This window comes from Hemiscyllium ocellatum, chromosome 3 (assembly GCF_020745735.1).
Source record: "Hemiscyllium ocellatum isolate sHemOce1 chromosome 3, sHemOce1.pat.X.cur, whole genome shotgun sequence".
Lineage (NCBI taxonomy): Eukaryota > Metazoa > Chordata > Chondrichthyes > Orectolobiformes > Hemiscylliidae > Hemiscyllium > Hemiscyllium ocellatum.
The window spans coordinates 110,600,616-110,625,277 of record NC_083403.1 but is presented as its reverse complement, the minus strand read 5'-3'; the positions used below and the strand labels follow the sequence as shown (position 1 = coordinate 110,625,277).

The window sequence follows — 24,662 nt, the reverse complement described above, 5'->3', positions numbered from 1 at the left end:
GTAATCTCTGTGTTTAGCCATGTTCCCACTGTGGAGAGTGTGCCTGAGAGTGTTTGTCTTGTCATTTAGCCAGTCCTGCAGCTGTGTACCTGTCTTCATTCTGCCTTGTTTGTCAATAAGTGTGGCTTGCATCTTGGAGAACTTAGATAAAAAGTGGCATGGGAAGGCCATTCACACTACTGATCATGATCTATACTGACAGTAGTGACCCCATATCCAGAGACATAGCTCTGAGGTATAACAGGACAACAGGAAAATTTTGTTTTGTTGTCTTATGCTTCAGATTGAGTTATTTAATGGTGTACATCAGTGACACCGTTTGATCTGGATATAGTGGGGAGGATGTCACGTGGTTCATTCTTCATTTAAATCACATATTCCTGAACTGGCTGCCCATGTACTGCAGTCCATTTTCAGAAATTATTTCTTTAGGCACTCTGACTATGACACTCATTGTGTCTGCCACAGACATACAGTTTTTCTTACCTGTCTGACAATTGCAATTTTGGAGAAATAATCATTGTCAAGGCTGAAGTTGTCTCCATAGAAAATAAATAGATCAGGTGTGATTTTGGACTAAAGGTTTTATAGAATCTTGAGTGGTTGTAGATATTCTCTTTGTTGCTGAGGCTGGTGGTTCTGGCATGCCTTGCACATCTTCGCTCACGTTTTTGATGTAATTACCAATCCCTGGCCTGTAGACTTTATCACATGTTTGTCATCTCGTCTGTTATAAATCTATAAGTCCTCGGTGTATTTGTGACTGTGTTTCCTGGCAGACAGCTTCAGTTGCAAGTACTTGTTTTCCTTTGCAGCAATGCCCCTCAAAATACCAAGCTCGCCTCTCTAAGGCCAAATACATCTGAGGGTATTTGGCACTTCTTATGTTAGTTCACTTGCCACTGTGTACTCAGTTATAGACTGTTTCCAATTGAAATAGTTTGCACTTATGCTGGCCTAAAGGCTTCCAGTTGGTTTTGAGAACACCTTGCACCTCAATAATCCAGTAGAGTGCCTGCATTCTTATTTGGGTTTTGTAACCTACACAGTTTATCCCAGGTGATGATTTTGATACCAGGTTTGAAAACCTGGAGCCAACAACATTTTGCGACATGTCGTCTCTCAGAACTGAGTGCCTCCAGGAGCATTGTTTTCACCTCAAGGTGCATGCAGGTCTTAAGACTTGGAAAGTCCCCTCTGAAAGCCTGTAGTGAATACTTTATGTGGACATATCCGAAAAAGTGATGGAAAGAATAAAAATAAAGATAACAGCTGAGAACAAAGTTTGCCAAGCAGTTTGGAGGAAGTGAATCTATTAAAGTAGAAGAAGTGAGTTTAGAATTGTGCAAATAAGCTGCTTTCATTTCCAGTAGTTAATGTTAGTGATCCCGGCAGATCCTCACCTTTATCAATTGAGAAACAAACTGTATGGATCTGAGAGACTGCAGAATGGCACAATGTTTATTGTGAAGAGAGCAAATAAATACATGGGGATTATATTTTTAATTTGTTCTGGAAAAAAAAATCAATAGACTACTGATTTTAATATTGAATGACTAATTAGTTCTTTCTTTCTTCTTAGGTGTAAGACTCCAACTTGCCATATGTTGTTTCACGAAGTAACATATCACCTTACTGCATGTCAAAGGGCTTCTTTACTGTAAATTTGTATTTTCAAATTGATATTTTATGAAATCAGTAGTTAGCATACACCATTATTTAAAGGAAAGTTCTGTCATGATCGACTAAAGTCATTTATTTTGTATATCAAAATCTTTCAAAACATCAGATTTGTCACTGACATACATTGTACTAATTCAGTATTGCTAATAATCAGCCACATGTTTCTGTAAGTTGATAAACAGCTAATACATTTCTACATATGTCTCTGGAGATTAGTCTCAGTGATGACCATGATCTAGGACAGTTGAAATTTTGGACAGGTCAGGTATATTAAATGCTAAAAAATTATTTGTGTATACACAATGTATTTAGTTTTGATGTTTTGCAGTCAGGCTCAAATACATTTTGAAAGAAAGATCATTTCCATGCTAACTCATCAGTAAAGCTATTACCAGATGATTTCAGTGGACGTCACATAATATTTTCTGTATGAATGTATGGATTTTTGATGCTTTTTGAAAAATAAAAAATGCCAAATTTTATTCATACTGTTTCAAAATAACCTATCTTGAGTTTCAAATTGTTGATATTTTTCATATCTTGAGTTATCAATTTAACACAGCATCAATACATAAACATAATCACAATGACAATTATACATTTCAAAAAAAAGATAAAATATATCACCTTATTTAAGTTAAAAAGAAGCACATGAAACTTGTTAAATCAATAAACAGCTTTTTATATTTGTAAATAACAAAATCCTCAAAACACTAGCGTTTCCTATAATGGTTTTTTTTGCGTAACAATACAGCAGATTTCGAAGATGTTGAGCAAGTCTACCTGTCTAAAAGCAAATATTGAAATCAAATTACTAAATGAGTTAATTAAATGTTACTGACTTCATCAGTGCAGTTAAAAGCTATCAATGATCCACCCCAACAGAAGGATGTTAAAATTTAAGCGCTATTTACTTAACTGACTGTATAATTTGTTCTGTGAAATAGTATTTTTTTCTCAAGCAATTCATTTTCATTTGCTGTCAGTTATGCTGCATGATGTACCCACTTTTTTTTTGATTGAAAGGTTTGTTTCAATTTGTTCTCGTAAATCAGACTGTTGAAGTCTTGTATGGACAAGGGTCAAGGGGCCTTACAAATGTAATACCCCTGAGCATTATCTCATCCCAATTACCTCAAAACAGTAAATATAACAATCACAATGGAAATCTTGAAATAAAACTAGAGATTACTAGGAATTGGTGAATGAGCATACTGAAATAATGTAATGCGGAATGCCTTGCCATAAGTATTAAATAATATGGTGACCACCTGGCAAACTATTGCACATTTCCATGGTTTGACAGAATTGTCCATACTAGCTTTAGGAGAAGTAAGCCTTTTTTAAAACTGTAATTGTATCTTGTTAATCTCTTTATGAACTAAGTTAGTGCCTTTCTGAATTAGAGAAATTACTCCTGGCCATTTATATTTATATCTACTCAACACTTTTTGCACAACAAGAATCAACACATTCATACATATGGCCTTGTTATTGCAGAAAAATGTTCTAAGAGGGCACATGAGAATAAAGAGCATAATACCAGCAAAAGTGGAGATGATAGCTAATGAAATTGGAGGAAGATTTCAGCAAGGCCCAGGAGATTCAGAAGGGAATTTTAGAATCAAACTGTTTGATGACTGAAAATTTTGCACAATGTTTGTGCAAATGGATGGGGAGTCTGCAGTTATTGAGAGTTGGAACTCTTATGCAGCATGTTTCTGATCTGGCAGCAGTTATTGGTTGTTACTTGGTTCATGTGGTAGCTACTCCAATACTCAAGTATGATAACTCTCGACAATGCTAACGTGCATCAATGGTTATTATCCAAATTATTGCACATGCAATCAAGTGACAATGGGCCCCAAATTGGACATTCTCGATTGACCCGAACCAGAGAAATCTGGTCTGACAGAAAATTGACCAAGCTAAATTTAAAAAATAGCCAGCAGCAATCGGCTACAGAGAACAGTGGAAAGCATGGTCAAAGAAGTCAAAAAAGCTCAGCAGGAACTAGTCACAACCAGTCTGAAAGTTCTGTATTAGAGAAGTATTGATCAGGCTTTCTGGCACTTTGACTTGCTGCCAGTGCCTGAGTATGTGCACTTTACACCTCCTGGTATAGCAACATTGAAGTGTTGGTGTTGTACTACTGGATGCTTTGAACCCTGCTTATCACCAAAATGATCAATGGCAGTAGAACATTCTGGAAGATCTGGGTGGTCAGGCATGAAAACACAGCTGGAAGCCACCCCCTCAGTAAAGGTGCCCAGCAGAGTCATGGCAGGAGAATGAATGGTCGGACCCAGGAGACATTCTGTATTGATTTTCAAGGTCCACCTTCATGGAAGAGAGTCCGACCTTCATCATAGAAGAAGGAGATTCCAAAGGCCCAGCTCAAACATGTGGATTGTTTCAGATAATATACTTTCTTGGATGGGTAGAATTAGATAGAGTAAATATCATAGGAATTTTGGAAATGTTTGCATGGTGTTCTTAACAAAAAATATTTTGTTAATAAAATCAAGTTGAATCACAAGCCAGATTCAGTGTCCCTTTGTCTTCCTCAACAACAAAGCACTTGGATAAAATGTTTTCAATACATAGACCAGTCAAAATGTCCAAAGCACAGAACATTTTCGCATCCTTGGGTGGACTTCGAAAAAAGTGTTTGTATTACCTCTGAAGTTGAATTCCACCAGCCTTGAATTCTCAAACATCTAGCCTGAGCCTAAGTTAAATGTATTGCTGCCCCATGTGATAGCCAGGATTCAAGTGGGTGAAAGAGAGTGAAAGATTCTGACCAGTCAATGGCCCACAAGCCAAACGCATGTAACATCTTCAAAGGACCTGTTTCCACACTGTAGGGATTCTATGATAAGGAGGACAAACAAACAGAGTTCAGAGCTCGAATAGTTCAGGGTGCAGCTGCAATTGGGGACGAGTTAGTGAGAGCTGGACCCTGTCCCCGTTTAGCTTCTCTGATTGGGTTGAACCCAGTGGGAAACTGAGAACACAGAATGACCAGAGTTAGTCCAGGGTCGAGGACCCACAAGAAACAAAGATAAGGAAGGTGAAGACAGGGTCCGAGCACCCACAGAGTGCAGAGAAGGTAGAATAGGATCAGGGACTCACAAGGTAAGAGATAGTGAAAGGGTTTGTGGACCCAGAGACCTAAGAAAGGCTTGGGCACCCATGAGAGAAAGAGAGTGAGTGATAAATTTAAAGGGAACAATGGGAGAAATGACATGGTGCCCAGTGTGGAAGAAGGTATTAAGAAAATACTTAAATAAGAAGTGGCCCAGGTGGTTGACCATTACAGTGAGTAAATATCTGGTCTGCAACCTGTGATGCACTAATGTTGGGAGGTGGTGCAGAAAGTTGAAGGGAAGTTCACTTTAAAACTCAGCAAGGCAATAGTGATAAGATTACAGTGATGCTGGAAAAGCACAGCAGGTCGAGCAGCATCCAAGGAGCAGGAAAATTGACATTTTGGGCAAAAGCCCTTCATCAGGAAATAGTGATAGCACGCTGTGTGGAGTAGCTAAGAGGTAGAGAATGCGAAAAGGTGTAACTAAGTCAGGAGCTGGAGGAAGTGAAGCAAGAATTGGAAAAAGCAGCAGAGCAGGAGCAGAGGAACCAGGTGAATGTGATACATTGGGACAGATCCGACCATGTGCAATAGAGTGTACCAGAAGACACGGCGCATGACAGCCCAAAAAGCTATGGATGAGCTGACTGAGAAATGAAAAAGTCTACAGGTTGTGCTTAGACCCTTGCACCAGATGGGCAAAGAAAGCAGACCATTCAAAATGTCAGTACATGATTGAAAAGTTAAAGTGGGAGAAAGTGAGGACTGCAGATGCTGGAGATTGGAGTCAAGAGTATGGTGCTGGTAAAGCACAGCAGGCCAGGCAGCATCCAAGGAGCAGGAGAATCGATGTCTCGGGCAAGAGCCTGATGAAGGGCTGATGCCCGAAGTGTCGATTCTCCTGCTCCTCGGGTGCTGCCTGACCTGATGTATTTTTCCAGCACCACACTCTCGAGTCTGAAGAATGACAAAAGGGCAATTGAATCAGAACAGGACACCAATTATAAGATAGTCTGGAAGGAAAAGAAAGAACAAGCCTGCAGATACACTGAGAGTGGGATGATTGGGGACCACTACACCACCTTTTCAGGAAGGAGTATACCCGTTGACACACCCCTAGGATCTTACCCTGCCCTGATGAACCTCCTGACCACAACATTTCAGGATGATCAGATTAATAATCTAATTACGTAAACTATCCCACTTACGGTGGTGCAATTGGCAGAGATAGCAAGATGATCCCTGCAATTGAGTCCACAGCTGACTTACGTATTTTTTTTTTGACAGCAGTGACAGTAGCCACTATCCCCGCAATCACAGTGAGGCAAGTCCCATGGGCAAAATATTTCACTGTACTGGATATTAATTCAGTCCCTCTGCCTCACCAACTCTGCCAGTATAAAATTGCCTTTACATTTCAGGGACAGCAATACACATGCACTTGCTTTCCCCAGAGTTTTCACAAAAGTTTATCAGAAGCTGGCTGAGGGCGGAGAGGATTTTTCGACTGGACTGCTTGGTGCACTCCTCCTGCAGACAGAGACAAACACCAGACCTTTGGACACAATGAAAGGAATTGTTAGTCCTCCTCACCTAGCTAGCACTAAAAGTTAACCCCAAGAAGGCACCGATCATGAGGTCCCAGGTCATACTTGGGAACTGAAAGAGATCAGGTGAAACACAAAATAGAAGGAAAGTGCCATTGTCCATATGCCCCTTCCCAGGGAATGTGGGCTCATTATGTTCCAATGAGGGAGAGTTAAGGCATACTGGGTCAGTAGCACGGCCATGGACTGACCTTCAACTAAGCAACATCGGCCTCCTACTATGCTGTAAAGGCGGGTATAAGTATACAGGTAGTTCATCTATAATGTAACAGTTATGTTCTTATGCAGCCCTGCATTATAGAAACAGCGCTTAAAGTATTGGCGATGTAATCACGTTACAGCCAATACACATTTTAAAAATTCACGCTTTAGAAACAGTGTCCCTAATTCAATGTCCACAATTCATCAATCGTATTACAGTGAATTTGTGTTAATGAAATGCGCATTATAGCAGAACGACCTGTATCCTGGTCACTGTGAACATTTTTAGCAAACAGGTAGAGGCGTTCCACACTCCAACTAACATCACTAAAGTTTCAGCAAACGTCTTAATTCAGCATGTTTTTCACTAGACGGGGTCTTCTCCATAGTACAGATTCAGTGCTGGGAACCCATTTCACAGCCCAGTTAATGCATGCGGTGATGAATATATTTGACATTAGCCAAAGATTCTAGTGGGATTGTAGAGAAGATGAATTGCACCATTAAAGTGATGCTACAAAAGGTGGACCAGCAAAACAACTCAACCTGGAAGGTTGTTTTACCCTATGTCCTCATTCTCATAAATAACACACCTACCACTTCAACTAGTTTCAACCTCATGCTCTGATGACTGGATGTTATCGGCAGAGTGGGAGGGGGAGTTGAAATGTTGGGCCACGGGGCGGTGTGGTTGATTGGTGCGGGTGTCCCGGAGATGTTCCCTAAAGCGCTCTGCTAGGAGGCATCCAGTCTCTCCAATGTAGAGGAGACCGCATCGGGAGAAACGGATACAATAAATGATATTAGTGGATGTGCAGGTAAAACTTTGATGGATGTGGAAAGCTCCTTTAGGGGCTTGGATAGAGGTGAGGGAGGAGGTGTGGGCGCAGGTTTTACAGTTCCTGCGGTGGCAGGGGAAAGTGCCAGGATGGGACGGTGGGTTGTTGGGGAGCGTGGACCTGACCAGGTAGTTACAGAGGGAATGATCTTTGCAGAAGGTGGAATGGAGTGGGGAGGGAAATATAGCCCTGGTGGTGGGGTCTTTTTGGAGGTGGCGGAAATGTCGGCGGATGATTTTGTTTATGCGAAGGTTGGTAGGATGGAAGGTGAGCACCAGGGGCGTTCTGTCTTTGTTATGGTTGGAGGGGTGGGGTCTGAGGGCGGAGGTGCTGGATGTGGATGAGATACGTTGGAGGGCACCTTTAACCACGTGGGAAGGGAAAGGAGGCCATCTGGTGTGTTCTGTGGTGAAACTTGTCCTCCTGGCGGAGGAATTGGGAATACGGGATGGCATTTTTGCAAGAGGTAGTGTGGGAAGAGGTGTAACCCAGGTAGCTGTGGGAGTCGGTGGGTTTGTAAAAAAATGTCAGTGTCAAGTCGGTCATCATTAATGGAGATGGAGAGGTCCAGGAAGGGGAGGGAGGTGTCAGAGATGGTCCAGGTAAATTTAAGGTCAGGGTGGAATGTGTTGGTGAAGTTGATGAATTGCTCAACCTCCTCCTGGGAGCATGAGGTGGCACCAATGCAGTCATCAATGTAGTGGAGGAAGAGGTGGGGAGTGGTGCCGGTGTAATTATGGAAGATCGACTGTTCTACGTAGCCAACAAAGAGACAGGCATAGCTGGGGCCCATGGCTACCCCTTTGGTCTGGAGGAAGTGGGAGGATTCGAAGGAGAAATTGTTAAGGGTGAGGACCAATTCGGCCAAACGAATGAAAGTGTCGGTGGAAGGGTATTGTTGGGGACGTCGGGAGAGGAAAAAATGGACGGCTTGGAGGCCCTGGTCATGGCGGATGGAGGTGTAGAGAGATTGGATATCCATGGTGAAGATGAGGCATTGGGGGCTGGGGAAATGGAAGTCTTGGAGGAGGTGGAGGGCGTGGGTGGTGTCTCGGACGTATGTTGGGAGTTCCTGGACTAGGGAGGACAGGACAGTGTCGAGGTAGGTAGAGATGAGTTCAATGGGGCAGGAACATGCTGAGACAATGGGTCGGCCAGGGTGGTCTGGCTTGTGGATCTTGGGAAGGAGGTAGAACCAGGCAGTGCAGGGTTCCTGAACTATGAGGTTGGAAGCTGTGGGTGGAAGATCCCCTGAGGTGATGAGGTTCTGTATGGTCTGGGAGATGATGGTTTGGTGATGGGGGGGTGTTGTCATGGTCGAGGGGGCAGTAGGAAGAGGTGTCCTTGAGTTGGCGTTTGGCTTCAGCGGTGCAGAGGTCAGTGCGCCAGACTACCACTGCGCCCCCTTTATCTGCTGGCTTAATGGTGAGGTTGGGATTGGAGCAGAGGGATTGGAGGGCTGCGCGTTGTGACGGTGAGAGGTTGGAGTGGGGGAGGGGGGTAGACAGGTTGAGGCGGTTAATGTCCCGGCGGCAGTTGGAAATGAAGAGGTCAAGGGCAGATAATAGGCCAGCGTGGGGTGTCCAGGTGATGCAGTGTGTTGGAGATGGGCGAAGGGATCCTTGGAAGGTGGGCGGGAGTCCTGACTGTGAAAGTAAACTTGGAGGATGAGGCGGCAGAAGAAGTGTTCGACGTCACGGCGTGTATTAAATTCATTGATGCGTGGACGGAGGGGGATGAAGGTGAGTCCTTTGCTGAGGACTGATCGTTCATCCTCAGTGAAGGGGAGGTCTGGAGGGATGGTGAAAACTCGGCAGGGCTGGGAGCTGGACTCTGGTGTGGGTGTGGAGCTGGGAGTGGGGTCGGAGCCACTAACTGGAGTGGGTGTGATGGGGGGAATAGGGGTGGAGTCATGAGCAGGAGTGTGTTCCCCTCAGGGTTCTGGGGGCCGGGAATGGTGACAGTGGGATCTGTGGGGGCCGTGTCAGCAGAACGCAGGTGAGTGACGTTGGCGGGGGCAGAAGTGGTGGCAGACACAGCAGTAGGGGTGGCGGACGTCACTGAGCATGTGACATCAGCGATGATGTGAGGGGCGGAAGTGATATCACGTGTGATGCATGAGGAATTGTGAGGGGCGGAAGTGGTTGTGGAAGTGGCCATGATGGAGGCGGAAGTGACATCATTGATCAGCGTAGGGGTGGCAGCTGCACCAGCCGCATGGCTAATGGCATCCGAGCAGTTCCAGAGGGCAGAGGAATCTTCTGGAATGTTTGAGGAGCGCTTGTTATGGAGGTGGGTAGATAAAAGTTTGTTATACTTATTGTTTTTGATGTTTAAGATGGAGTTGAAATACTGTTTGTTGAAACTATGAATTCTCCTGAGGATGTAGACTTGACACTGACATTTTTACAAACCCACCGACTCCCACAGCTACCTGGATTACACCTCTTCCCACCCTACCTCTTGCAAAAATGCCATCCCGTATTCTCAATTCCTCCGCCGTATCTACTCCCAGGAGGACCAGTTCCACCACAGAACACACCAGATGGCCTCCTTCTTTAGAGACCGCAATTTCCCTTCCCACGTGGTTAAAGATGCCCTCCAACGCTTCTCGTCCAAATCCCTCACCTCTGCCCTCAGACCCCACCCCTCCAACCGTAACAAGGTTAGAATGCCCCTGGTGCTCACCTTCCACCCTACCAACCTTCGCATAAACAAAATCATCCGCTGACATTTCCGCCACCTCCAAAAAGACCCCACCACCAGGGCTATATTTCCCTCCCCACTTCTTTCCGCCTTCCGCAAAGACCGTTCCCTTCGTGACTACCTGGTCAGGTCCACGCCCCCCTACAACCCACCCTCCCGTCCTGGCACTTTCCCCTGCCACTGCAGGAACTGCAAAACCTGTGCCCACACCTCCTCCCTCATCTCCATTCAAGGCCCTAAAGGAGCCTTCCACATCCATCAAAGTTTTACCTGCATATCCACTAATATCATTTATTGTATCCATTGCTCCCGATGCAGTCTCCTCTACATTGGGGAGACTGGGCGCCTCCTAGCAGAGCGCTTTAGGGAACATCTCTGGTACACCCGCACCAATCAACCACACCGCCACGTGGCCCAACATTTCAACTCCCCCTCCCACTCTGCCGAGGACATGGAGGCCCTGGGCCTCCTTCACCACCGCTCCCTCACTATCAGACGCCTGGAGGAAGAACGCCTCATTTTCCGCCTTGGAACACTTCAACCCCAGGGCATCAATGTGGACTTCAACAGTTTCCTCATTTCCCCTTCCCCCACCTCACCCCAGTTCCAAACTTCCAGCTCAGCACTGCCCCCATGACTTGTCCGGACTTGTCTTACCTGCCTATCTCCTTTTCCACCTATCCACTCCACCCTCTCCTCCCGCACTCACCTATTGTAATCTATGCTCCCCACCCCCACCCTCCTCTAGCTTATCTCTCCACGCTTCAGGCTCTCTGCCTTTATTCCTGATGAAGCGCTTTTGCCCGAAACGTCGATTTTACTGCTCCTCGGATGCTGCCTGAACTGCTGTGCTCTTCCAGCAGCACTAATCCAGACAACAAACTGATTAGTCTAACCTCAGTCATAGGTAAGATCCTGGAATCCATTGTGAAGGATTTGGAAGTAGATAGTTAAATAGGGCAAAGACAGCTTGGTTTCATCCTAGGGAGGTCATGCCTGACAAATCTGCTGGAATTCTTTGATGAAGTAATGCACAGGTTAGACTAAGGAGAGCCAACGAATGCTATTTACCTGGACTTCAAGATGGCCTTTGACAACGTGCCGCGTAGGAGACTACTGAGTGAGGTAAAGGCCCATGGTGTCAGAGACAAGGTGCTAGCATGTATAGAAGCTTGGCTGTCTGGCAGAAAGCAGAGGGTGGGGATTAAAGGGTCCTTCTCAGGATCGTAGCTGGTGACATGTGGTTCTGCGAGGATCAGTGTTGTGACCACAACTTTTCACTTTAAACATTAACAATCTAGGTGAAGAAACTGAGGGCATTCTGGCTATGTTTGCAGACAATACAATGAAAGGTAGAGGGACAGATAGCATTGAAGAGGCGTGGAGGCTGCAGAAGGATTTGGACAGGTTAGGAGAGTGGGCAAAGAAATGGTAGATGGGGTACAACGTGAGAAAGTGTGAAGTCATGCATTTTGATAGGAGGAATATAGGCATATTCTAAATGGGGAGAAATTAAGAAGGCTGAAGTGCAAAGAGACTTGTGAGTTCATGTCCAGGATCCTCTCCAGGTAAACTTGCAGGTTGAGTCAGTAGTTAGGAAGGCAAATGCAATGGTGGCATTTATTTTGAGAGGACTTGAATATAAAAGCAGGGATGTACTTCTGAGGTTCTATAAGGCTCTAGTCAGACCACATTTGGAATATTGTGCACAGGTTTGAGCTCCATATCTCAGGAAGGATGTACTGGCTCTGGAGCAGGTTCAGAGGAGGTTCACGAGGATGGTCCCAGGAATGAAAAGCTTAACATACGAGGAACGTTTGAGGTCTCTGGATTTATACTCGATGGAGTTTAGAAGGATGGTGGGGGGCGGGGGGGAGATCTCATTGAAACTTACAGAATACTGAATGGCCTGGACAGGGGGATGCTGGGGAAAGGTTTTTATTGGTAGAAGGGACTAGGACCTGAGGGCACAGCCTTACAGTAAAGAACTTTTTGGAATGGAGATAAGGAGAAGGAGAATCTTCTTCAGCCAGAGAGTGGTGAATATATGGAATTCAATGCCAGAGAAGGCTGTGGAGGCCAAGTCATTGAGTACATTTAAGATTGAGATTGGTAGGTTCTTGAGTATCAAGGGAATCAAGGGTTATGAGGAGAAAGTGGGGGAATGAGGTTGAGAAACTGAGCAGCCATGGTCCCAGGAATGAAAAGCTTGACATATGAGGAATGTTTGAGGTCTCTGGGTCTATACTCGATGGAGTTTAGAAGGATGGGGTGGGGGTGGGGGGGCGGTGGAGATCTAATGGTGGAGCATATTGAATGGGCTGAATGGCCTAATTTCTACTCCTATGTTTTCTGGTCTTATAGCCTTATGCTTTGAGCCTTTGATCCCATTTTGCTTGTCACTTCAAGGGATCAACAGGAGGGACTGTAGTCAAGTGATCACATGTTCAAAATTGGACATTCGAAGTTGACCCAAAGTCAGAGAAATCAGGCCTGACCCAAAGTTGGACAAAGTAAATCAATCAGCAGTCAGCAGCTATCAGCAACAGAGAACAGGGGAAACGAAGGTCAAAAGAATTACAAAGATTCAAGGAGAATCAGTTACATCAGCCTGAGAGTTGTGTATTGGAGAACTATCCATCAACTTTTCTGGTACCGTGACTTCCAGCCAGTGCCTGAGGATGTGCACTATATACCTCCCCAGCATGGCAACAATGAAGGGTGTTGGATGTTTTGAACCCTGCTCTTGACCCCATTGGCCAACAGTCACAGAACAGTTAAAAAGGTTCAGGGCAAGGGGAATAGACACACGTATCTAGACGTCACTCCCTCAGCAAAGACTCGCAATGAAGACTTGCAGCTAGACTCGTGGTGTAAGGCCATGGAGCAAACCAAGAAGACCCAGGAGAGGTTCTGCCCTGACCTACAAGACCAACCTTTGCAGATGAGAGTCAGCCCTATGTTGGAGAGGACGGAGATTCCAATGGCCCAGCTCAACTATATGGGTCGTTGCAGGTCAAATCCTTTCTCAGACAGATTGAACTAGGTAGAGAGCAAATATAGTGGCAAATTGGGAAGTGTTCACATGTGTTTTTAATAAGGAATATTTTCTTAATAAAACCAAGTTGAACCACAAACCAAATTGTGTCCCTTTGTCTGCCTCACAGATCAAAGCACTTTAGTAAAGTGTTTTAACACACAACTGGTCAGAGTGTCCAAAGCAAAGACTACAAACAGGTCAATGAAGGCTTTTCACTTGGGTAAATTCTGTTAAATTCAACACAACAGTGGAGATTAAAAACTACCTGACCCCCTTCATGTAAATTTCTGATATGCACTGACTGTATGATAGATTCCACAGGTGAAGCATCACATCGGAAACTGTTCCTCTGGCATCTCTGACAGTGAATGATTAAATAAAACATGAGCAATTTTCTCGAGAGTGCTTTCAATCAAATGTGTAAACATGTCTTACTCTCTACCTGCTGCAGAGTAAGCATTCAGAGTGATCTGATTGTAATTTTCAGCTGCGAAAAATAAAGTATCTATACCTCCAGGAATCAGTTCCCCTCTGGTAAAGAGTAATGCATGTGGAGGTTGGATATCACCAGGTTTGTGCAATGATCTGACATCTCTGTACGACTGACAGACACTTATGCTGAATGAGCAGTTTGTAACCTGAGGATAGCTGGAGCAGTTTGAAGGACACAGCTTTGCTAAAAGCAAATGGAAAACCCAAGGGATCTCAGCCTGTGTACATACCGTTGGCACAGCCAGCAGAACAAGTGGTTATGTTTCCGGGTTTTGATGAGTATCTAATGTAAAGATTTTTGGGTATAGGTCTAATGGTTATAGGAGCAAAGTGAAGTTTATGTATTTGATGTGGAATATCAATAATTGTGTTAATTATATTTTTATTATTTTTAATGACAGTTAAAGTTCAATTTTAATATTTGATTTTCGTTGATTCTTTGGCAATTAAAATTAACCAGTGAATCAATGGTTTCATCCTTTTAGTCATTTCTTAATATTTCAGATTCTAAACACATAACTGGTGTCCACTGAGATCATTACAGTTTGGGGCTGCAGTGGAATTGCCAATTCACAGATTGTTGTGAGGGTGCTAGGATATTATTCAAGGTTTAGGGTAACAAGAGTTCAGAATGAATATTACTGTACAAGATGAGGCAAAATGGCCATATCAGTTATTAAGCAACAGGAAGCTAAAACCATTGGTGTTTTGCAACAATTAAGAGTTGAAAATTCTTTTTTATTCAGATAAGGAGCAATTATTATCACTGGACTGTTAATCCAGAGATCCAGATAGTGTTCTAGGGACCTGGGTTCGAATCCCACCATGGTAAAAAGCTGGAATTTGAATTCAATAAATATCTGGAATTAAGAATCTAATGACTATTATAAATCTATTGCCAATTGTCAGGAAAACCCATCTGGTTCACTAATGTCCTTTTGGGAAGGGAACTGCCATCCTTACCTGGTCTGGCCTACATGTGACTCCAGATGTGGGTGACTCTCAGCTGCCCTCTGAGCAATCAGGGATGGGCAATAAATGCCAGCCCAGCCAGCGACACCCTCATCCTGTGACAGAATAAAGAAATGATTAATTAAGAATGCTTCATTTAATAACATTTGTCAGATAACTGAAGGAAAGGATAAAAGTAATCGTTAAAAAAAGCAAGTACATACTTGAGCGTGCAGTTTTTGGAATTGATAAAGGATGATGGTAAACTAGATAACACAGCCTGACAATGTTAAGGTGCAGTTGCTGATGAAGCAGCTTGAACTGGACAGGGTAAGGGAAAATCACACCCTGAATCAGTAAGGGAATAAAAAAGAATCTTGAACTAGAGGACTTATGTGCAACCTCAACCAATTTCTGATTGGGGTGAGATCATGACATAAGAAGAGTCGGTACTATCTCATGAATCAAGGCTGGAGTCGTCTCTTGAACTCACTCAAGTGTCTAAGTGAGTCAGAGAGAATGTTTCTCGACACTTGTTTTTAATCACTTTGGGAACTTATCCATCCTTAGTTTTTCCCAGGAGATAATAAGGAAAAGGAGTGTGTCAAAAAGGGTGGCGCTGGAAAAGCACAGCTGGTCAGGCAGCATCCGAGGAGCAGGAGAGTTCATGTTTCAGGCATGAGCCCTTCATCAGGAATGTGGAGGGGGAAGGGGGCTGAGAGCTAAATAGAGTGGTAGGATGGGACTGGGAGTAGGTAGGTGGGAAGGCGATAGGTGGATGTAACTGGGTGTTGGTGATAGGTCAGTGGGGAGGGTGGAGCAGATAGGTGGGAAGGAAGATGGACAGGTCAAGCGGGCAGTGCCGAGTTGGAGGATTGGACCTGGGATGAGTTGGGGGGAGGGGAGATTTGGAAACTAGTTATGTCGATATTGCTGGCGTGTAGTTGAAGGGTGCCAAGACAGAAGATGAGGCCTTCTTCCTCCAGTTGGCGGGGGCTTGGATTTGGTGGTGGAGGAAGCCCAGGACTTGCAAATCCTTGAGGGATTGGGAAGGTGAGTTGAAACAACTGGCCGCAGAGTGATGGGGTTGTCTGGTGTGTGTATTCCCCAGAGGTGGTCTCTGAAACGCTCCGGGTGTTGGCGTCCCGTCTCCCTGATGTACAGCAGACCAATCGAGAGCAACAGACACAATGGATGAGGAGGATGGATGTGCAGGAAGGTTTCTGCTGGATGTGAAAAGATCCTTTGGGCCTTGGACGGAGGAGAGAGTGGAGGTGTGAGTGCAGGTTTTACAACCCGTGCAGCGGCAAGCATGTTGTGATGCACAAGGCGTTATAATGATATGGGACAGGGTGAATGGGCTAGTTCTCCATCTTCCAATTTCTCACACAGTGATGGTGCTGGAGGGGAGTAAGCGTGCAGGAAGGGAGTGAGCGCTCAGGAAGGGAGTGAGCACGCTGGAGGGGAGTAAGCGTGCAGGAAGGGAGTGAGTGTGCTGGAGGGGAGTGAGCACGCAGGAAGGGAGTATGCATGCAGGAAGGGAGTGAGCACACTAGAAGGAAGAAAGCGCGCAGGAGGGGAGTCAGCGTGCAGGAAAGGAGTGAGCACGCTGGAGGGAAGTGAGCACGCAGGAAGGGAATAAGCGCACGAGTGGAGTGAGCGCGCAGCAAGGGAGTGAGCGCACTGGAGGAGAGTGAGCGTGCAGGAGGGGAGTGAGTGCGCAGGAAGGGAGTGAGTGCACTGGAGGGGACTGAGCATGCAGGAAGGGATTAAGTGCACCAGAGGCGAGTGTGCGCGCAGGAAGGGAGTAAACACACTGGAGGGGAGTGAGCGCACTGGAGGGGAGTGAACGCACAGGAGGGAAGTGAGTGCACTGGAGAGGAGTGAGCGTGCAGGAAGGGAGTAAGTGCACTGGAGGAGAGTGAGCGCGTTGGAGGGGAGTGAGCGTGCAGGAAGGGAATGAACGCGCAGGAAGGGAGCAAGCACACTGGAGGGGAGTGAGCGTGCAGGAAGGGAGTAAACGCGCAAGGAGGGAGTAAGCGCACTGGAGAATAGTGAGTGTGCAGGAGGGGAGTGAGCGCGCAGGAAGGGAGTGAGTGCGCAGGAAGGGAGTGAGCGTGCAGGAAGGGAGTGAGCGTGTAGGAATGGAGTGAGCGTACTGAAGCGAAGTGAGCTTGCAGGAGGGGAGTGAGCGCGCTGGAGGGGAGTGAGTGCGCAAGAAGGAAGTGAGCGCGCAGGAGGGGAGTGAGTGCGCAGGAAGGGAGTGAGCGTGCAGGAAGGGAGTGAGCGTGCAGGAAGGGAGTAAGCACACAAAAAGAGAGTAAGCGCACTAGAGGGAAGTGAGTGAGTGTACAGGAAGACAGTGAGTGCACAGGAAGGGAGTGAGCTTGCAGAAAGGGAGTGAGCGTGCAGGAAGGGAGTGAGCGCACTGGAGCGGAGTGATCTCGCAGGAAGGGAGTGAGCGCGCAGGAAGGGAGTGAGCGCGATGGAGGCGAGTGAGCTCGCAGGAAGGGAGTGAGCACGCAAGAAGGGAGTGAGCGTGCTGGAGGGGAGTAAGCATGCAGGAGGCGAGTGAGTGTGGAGGAAGACAGTGAGTGCGCAGGAAGGGAGTGAGAATGCAGAAAGGGAGAGCGCACTGGAGGGGAGTGTGTGCGCAGGAAGGGAGTGAGCGTGTAGGAAGTGAGTAAGCGCACTGGAGGGGATTGAACATGCAGGAAGGGATTGAGTGCGCAGGAAGGGAGTGAGCGCGCAGCAAGAGGGTAAGCACGCTGGAGGGGAGTGAGCGCACTGGAAAGGAGTAAGCGCACAGGATGGGAGTGAGCGTGCAGGAAGGGAGTAAGCGCACTGGAGAGTAAGTGAGCACGCAGGAAGGGAGTGAGCACGCAGGAAGGAGTGAGCACACATGAAGGGAGTGAGCATGCTCGAAGGGAGTAAGAGCACTGGAGGGTAAGTGAGCACGCAGGAAGGGAGTGAGTGTGCTGGAAGGGAGCAAGCGCACTGGAGGGGAGTGAGTGTGCAGGAACCGAGTGAGTGCGCAGGGAAGGAGTAAGCGCGCAGGAAGAGAGTGAGAGCTCAGGAAGGGAGTGAGCACTTGGAAGGGGAGTGAGCGTCCTGAAGGAGTGTGAGTGCGCAGGAAGGGAGCAAGCGCACTGGAGGGAAGTGAGGGCGCTGGAGGGGAGTGAGTGCGCAGGAAGGGAGTGAGCGCGCAGGATGGGAGTAAGCGCACTGGAGGGTAGTGAGTGCGCAGGAAGGGAGTGAGTGCGCAGCAAGGGAGTGAGCGTGTAGGAAGGGAGTGATTGTGCAGGAAGGGAGTAAGTGCACTGGAGGGGAATGAGTGTGCTGGAGGGGAGTGAGCGCACAGGAAGGGAGTGAGCACGATGGAGAAAAGTGAGTGCGCAGGAAGGGAGTGAGCGCGCAGGAAGGGAGTGAGCGCGCAGGTGGGGAGTGGGCGCGCAGGAGGTGAGTAAGTGCACTGGAGGGGAGTGAGCGTGCTGGAGGGAAGTAAGTGCACTGCAGAGGAGTGAGCATGCAGGAAGGGAGTGAGCACTCAGGAAGGGAGTGAGCGTGCAGAAAGGGAGTGAGCGTGCAGGAGGGGAGTGAGCATGCAGGAAGGGAGGGAGCACTCAGGAAGGGAGTGAGTGTGCTGGAAGGGAGTAAGCGCACTGCAGGGGAGTGAGTGGGCAGGAACCGAGTGAGTGCGCAGGAAGGAAGTAAGCGCGCAGGAAGAGAGTGAGCACTTGAGGGGACTGAGCATCCTGAAGGGGTGTGAGCACGCAGGAAGGGAGTAAGCACTCAGGAAGGGAGTAAGCATGCTGGAGGGCAGTGAGCGTGCTGGAGGGGAGTAAGCACACAGGAGGGGAGTGAGTGTGCAGGAAGAGAGTGAGTGCGCAGGAAGGGAGTGAGCGCATTGGAGGGGAGTAAGCGTGCAAGAAAGGCGTGAGCGCACAGGAAGGGAGTAAGCGCACTGGAGGGGTGTGAGAACACAGGAAGGGAGTTAGCACAATGGAGGGGAGTGTGCATGCAGGAAGAGAGCAAGCGCACTGGAGGGGAGTGAGTGCGCTGGAGGGGAGTGAGTGCGCTGGAGGGGAGTGAGTGTAGGAAGGGAGTAAGCGCGCTGGAGAGTGAGCAAGCAGGAAGGGAGTGAGCGCGCAGGATGGGAGTAAGCGCACTGGAGGGTAGTGAGTGTGCAGGAAGGGAGTGAGCGTGCAGGAAGGGAGTGAGTGCGCAGCAAGGGAGTGAGTGCACAGGAACGGAGTAAGCGCACTGGAGGGGAGTGAGCACGCAAGGAGTGAGCGCGCAGGAAGGGAGTGAGCATGTAGGAAGGGAGTGATCGTGCAGGAAGGGAGTAAGTGCACTGGAGGGGACTGAGCGTGCAGGAAGGGAGTGAGCTTGCAGGAAGGGAGAGAGTGCACAGAAAGGGAGTGAGTCCGCAGGAAGAGAGTGAGGGCACAGGAAGGGAGTGAGCACGCTAGAGGGGAGTAAGTGTGCAGGAAGGGAGTACGCACTCAGGAAGGAAGTGCACTGGAGGGTAGTGAGCATGCAGGAAGGGAATGAGCGTGCAGGAGGGGAGTGAGCACGCTGGAGGGGAGTGAGCGCGCAGGAAGGGAATGAGCACGTAGGAAGGGAGTGAGCGCGCTGGAGGAGAGTGAGCGTGCAGGAGAGGAGTGAGCTCGCAGGAAGGGAGTGAGCAGGCAGGCAGGGAGAGAGCGCGCAGAAAGGGAGTGAGTGCTTAGGAAGGGAGGGAGCGCACTGGAGCGGAGTGAGCTCGCAGGAAGGGAGTGAGCGCGCAGGAAGGGAGTGAGTGCGCAGGAAGGGAGTGAGCATGCAGGAAGGGAGTGAGCATGCTGGAGGGGAGTGAGCGACCTGGAGGGGAGTAAGCGTGCAGGAGGGGAGTGAGTGTGTAGGAAGAGAGTGAGTGCGCAGGTAGGGAGTGAGCGCGCTGGAGGAGAGTAAGCGTGCAAGAAAACGGTGAGCACACAGGAAGGGAATAAGCGCACTGAAGGGGAGTGAGAATGCAGGAAGGGAGTGAGCACATTGGAATAGAGTGAGCATGCAGGAAGGGAGCAAGCGCACTGGAGGGGAGTGAGTGTTGGAGGGGAGTGAGTGCGCAGGAAGGGAGTGAGCGTGTAGGAAGGGAGTGAGTATGTAGGAAGGGAGTAAGTGCACTGGAGGGGAGTGAATGTGCTGGAGGGTAGTAAGCGCACTTCAGGGGAGTGAGCACGCAAGAATGGTGTGAGCGCGCAGGAAGGGAGTAAGCGCACTGGTGGGTAGTGAGTGCGCAGGAGGGGACTGAGCATGCAGAAAGGTAGTGAATGCGCAGGAACGGAGTAAGCGCACTGGAGGGGAGTGAGCGCGCAGGAAGGGAGTGAGCGCGCAGGAAGGGAGTGAGCGCGCAGGAAGGGAGTGAGCGCGCAGGAAAAGAGTGAATGCGCAGAAAGGGAGTGAGTGTGCAGGAGGGGAGTGAGCACACTGGAGGGAAGTGAGCGTGCTGGAGGGGAGTGAGTGTGCATGCAGAGAGTGAGCATACTGGAGGGGAGTGAATGCGCAGGGAGTAAGTGCGCTGGAGGGGAGTGAGTGCACAAGAAGGGACTGAGCGCGCAGGAAGGGAATAAGCGCGCAATAAGGGAGTAATTGCACTGGAGGGTAGTGAGCGTGCAGGAGGGGAGTGAGTGTGCAGGAAAGGAGTGAGCGTGCAGGAAGGGAGTGAATGTGCTTGAGGTGAGTGAGCACACAGGAAGAGAGTGAGCGCGATGGAGGAAATTGAGCGTGCAGGTAGGGAGTGAGCGTGCGGGAAGGGAGTGAGTGTGCAGGAGGGGAGTGAGCACGCAGGAGGTGAGTAAGTGCACTGGAGGGGAGTGAGCGTGCTGGAGGGAAGTAAGTGCACTGGAGAGGAGCGAGCATGCAGGAAGGGAGTGAGCACTCAGGAAGGGAGTGAGCTCGCAGGAAGGGAGTGAGCGTGCAGGAAGGGAGTGAGTCTGCAGGAAGACAGTCAGGGCGCAGCAAGGGAGTGAGCACACTGGAGGGGAGTAAGTGTGCAGGAGGGGAGTACGCACTCAGGAAGGAAGTAAGTGCACTGGAGGGTAGTGAGCGCGCAGGAGGGAAGTGATCGTGCAGGAAGGGAGTAAGTGCACTGGACGGGAGTGCGCATGCAGGAAGGGAGTGAGCGTTCAGGAAGGGAGTGAACACTCAGGAAGGGAATGAGCGCGCAGGAGGAGGCAGTGAGCACGCAGGAAGGGAGTGAGCACGCAGGAAGGGAGTGAGCGCGCTGGAGGAGAAAGAGCATGCAGGAGCGGAGTGAGCTCGCAGGAAGGGAATGAGCACGCAGGGAGGGAGAGAGCGCACAGAAAGGGAGTGAGTGCTTAGGAAGGGAGTGAGCGCACTGGAGCGGAGTGAGCTCGCAGGAGGAGAGTGAGCGTGCTGGAGGGGTGTGAGCGCGCAGGAAGGGAGTGAGCACGCAGGAAGGGAGTGAACGCGCTGGAGGAGAGTGAGCGTGTAGGAGGGGAGTGAGTGTGCTGGAGGGGCATAAGCACGCAGGAGTGGAGTGAGTGTGCAGGAAGAGAGTGAATGCGCAGGAAGGGAGTGAGTGCGCTGGAGGGGTGTGAACGTGCAGGAAGGGAGTGAACACACTGGAGGGAAGTGAGCGTGCTGGAGGGGAGTGAGCGTGCAGGCAGAGAGTGAGCACACTGGAAGGGAGTGAATGCGCAGGAAGTGAGTAAGTGCGCTGGAGGGGAGTGTGCACGCAGGAAGGGACTGAGCGCGCAGGAAGGGAGTAAGCGCGCAAGAAGGGAGTAAGCGCACTGGAGGGTAGTGAGCATGTAGGAGGGGAGTGAGTGCGCAGGAAAGGAGTGAGCATGCGGGAAGTGAGTGAATGTGCTTGAGGTGAGTGAGAGCACAGGAAGAGAGTGAGCGCGCAGGTAGGGAGAGAGCGTGCAGGAAGGGAGTAAACGCACTGGAGGGTAGTGAGCGCGCAGGTAGGGAGTGAGCGTGCAGGAAGGGAGTAAACGCACTGGAGGGTAGTGAGCGTGCAGGAGGGGAGTGAGTGCGCAGGAAGGGAGTAAACGCACTGGAGGGTAGTGAGCGTGCAGGAGGGGAGTGAGCGTACAGGAAGGGAGTGAATGTGCTTGAGGTCAGTGAGCGCACAGGAAGAGAGTGTGCGCCCTGGAGGGAGGTGAGCATGCACAAAGCGAGTAAGCACGCAGGAAGGGAGTGAGCACGCAGGAAGGGAGCGAGAGCGCAGGAGGTGAGTGAGCATGCAGGAGGTGAGTAAGTGCATTGGAGGGGAGTGAGCGTGCTGGAGGGAAATAACTGCACTGGAGAGGAGTAAGCACGCAGGAAGGGAGTGAGCACTCAGGAAGGGAGTGAGCGCACAGGAGGGGAGTGAGCATGTTAGAGGGGTGTGAGTGTACAGGAAGGAATTGAGCACGCATGAAGAGAGTGAGCGCGATGGACGAAAGTGAGTGTGCAGGAAGGGAGTGAGCACACAGGAATGGGAGTGAGCACGCAGGAGGGGAGTGAGCGCACAGGAGGTAAGTGCATTGGAGGGGAGTGAGTGTGCTGGAAGGAAGTAAGTGCACTGGAGAGGAGTGAGCATGCAGGAAGGGAATGGGCGCTCAGGAAGGGAATGAGCGCGCAGGAAGGGAGTAAGAGCGCAGGAGGGAAACGAGCGCTCTGAAGGAGAGTGAGCGCTCAGGAAGGGAATGAGCACGCAGGAAGGGAATGAGCGCGCAGGAAGGGAGTGAGCACGCAGGAGGGGAGTGAGCGCGCAGGAGGGGAGTGAGCGCGCAGGAGGTAAGTGCATTGGAGGGGAGTGAGTGTGCTGGAAGGAAGTAAGTGCACTGGAGAGGAGTGAGCATGCAGGAAGGGAGTGAGCGCTCAGGAAGGGAATGAGCGCGCAGGAAGGGAGTGAGCACGCAGGAGGGGAGTGAGCACGCAGGAAGGGACTGAGCGCGCAGGAGGGGTGTGAGCGCGCAGGAAGGGAGTGAGCGTGCAGAAAGGGATGAGCGCTTAGGAGAGGAGTGAGTGCACTGGGGTGGAGTAAGCACGCAGGAAGGGAGTGAGCACTCAGGAAGGGAGTGAGCGCACAGGAGGGGAGTGAGCATGTTAGAGGGGTGTGAGTGTACAGGAAGGAATTGAGCACGCATGAAGAGAGTGAGCGCGATGGACGAAAGTGAGTGTGCAGGAAGGGAGTGAGCACACAGGAATGGGAGTGAGCACGCAGGAGGGGAGTGAGCGCACAGGAGGTAAGTGCATTGGAGGGGAGTGAGTGTGCTGGAAGGAAGTAAGTGCACTGGAGAGGAGTGAGCATGCAGGAAGGGAATGGGCGCTCAGGAAGGGAATGAGCGCGCAGGAAGGGAGTGAGAGCGCAGGAGGGAAACGAGCGCTCTGAAGGAGAGTGAGCGCTCAGGAAGGGAATGAGCACGCAGGAAGGGAATGAGCGCGCAGGAAGGGAGTGAGCACGCAGGAGGGGAGTGAGCGCGCAGGAGGGGAGTGAGCGCGCAGGAGGTAAGTGCATTGGAGGGGAGTGAGTGTGCTGGAAGGAAGTAAGTGCACTGGAGAGGAGTGAGCATGCAGGAAGGGAGTGAGCGCTCAGGAAGGGAATGAGCGCGCAGGAAGGGAGTGAGCACGCAGGAGGGGAGTGAGCACGCAGGAAGGGACTGAGCGCGCAGGAGGGGTGTGAGCGCGCAGGAAGGGAGTGAGCGTGCAGAAAGGGATGAGCGCTTAGGAGAGGAGTGAGTGCACTGGGGTGGAGTGAGCTCGCAGGAAGGGAGTGAGCGTGCAGGAAGGGAGTGAGCGCACAGGAGGGGAGTGAGCACGATGGAGGGGTGTGAGCGTACAGGAAGAGAGTGAATGCGCAGGAAGGGAGTGAGCGTGTAAGAAGGGAGTAAGCATACTGGAGGGGAGTGAGCATGCGGGAAGGGAGTGAGCGCACTGAAGGGGAATGAGCCCGCAGGAAGGGAGTGAGCACGCAGGAAGGGAGTGAGCACGCAGGAGGGGTGTAAGCACACTGGAGGGTAGTGAGCGCACAGGAGGGGAGTGAGCACGCAGGAATGGAATGAGCGTGCAGGAAGGGAATGAGGGCACAGGAAGGGAATGAGTGCGCAGGAACGGAGTAAACGCACTGGAGGGTGTGAGCACGCAGGAAGGGAATGAGGGCGCAGGAAGGCCGTAAGTGCACTGGAGGGTAGTCAGCCTGTAGGAAGGGATTGAGGGTGCAGGAGGGGAGTGAGCACGCAAGAAGGGAATAAGCGCACTGGAGGGAAGTGAGTGTGCAGGAAGAGAGTGAGTGCACAGCAAGGGAGTGAGCTCGCAGGAAGTGAGTGAGCTCGCAGGATGGGAGTGAGCATGCAGGAGCTGTGTCTTAGCCTTGGGTGCCCCATCCCATGGGCCTGTTGGGAGTACAGTCAGTTTCTTTTGGCCTTGATGCTGTCTTGCAGCAGGTATCTTTCAAAATCCAGCAACACATTTTCAGCTCTTTCAAAATCTACCAACTTTCATAATGGAAAAATGTATTTAATAGACTTATCCTGTTCTTCATTTGTTTTGTTGAAATGGGAGGAACTTCCCATTATTTAAATGGAAGCAAATTGAAAATTTGATTCTGGGTATGTGATCTGTTCAAATTACTAAAATTGCAGGTGCTGATGAATAAAGGAATTTGTCCCTTGTGTTAAAGTTTGCAATGTTTAATACATAGGCAGTGCAGCAATGATTCAGTTCCAGACACTGAAAGTTCCTGTGGAAACACAATGCAGCACAGATAATTGAGTTATTACCAGCCAAAGGGAGACCTCTGTTTTACATTCACAAAATATTCCTGAATAGGAGAACGTGACTGATGACGGTTATTCTGGTTGGCTTTTTTTGCATCAGCCAGATGTATATATTTAATAATCTCTCAGAACCCCATGGGATCAATTTAAGTCCTTAAATGTTTAAACATACTGGGAATGCTGGAAATCTGAAATGAACATAGAAAATGTTGAAAATGCACAGCAAGTCATGTAACATCTGTGGAGGGGGAAACAAAGTTAGTATTTCAGGGAAAATAATCT

General features: G+C 49.3%; 1 protein-coding gene across 1 annotated transcript in view; it reads left to right on the top strand.

Moving 5' to 3' along the window:
• mlip (muscular LMNA-interacting protein) overlaps positions 1-1,830 on the top strand; it is a 94,227-nt gene extending 92,397 nt beyond the window's left edge. The window contains exon 12 of the mRNA XM_060855020.1: positions 1,583-1,830. The gene's annotated coding sequence lies outside the window, so the exon portion shown is untranslated. The remainder of the gene's footprint in view (positions 1-1,582) is intronic.
• Positions 1,831-24,662: the final 22,832 nt, after the last annotated feature.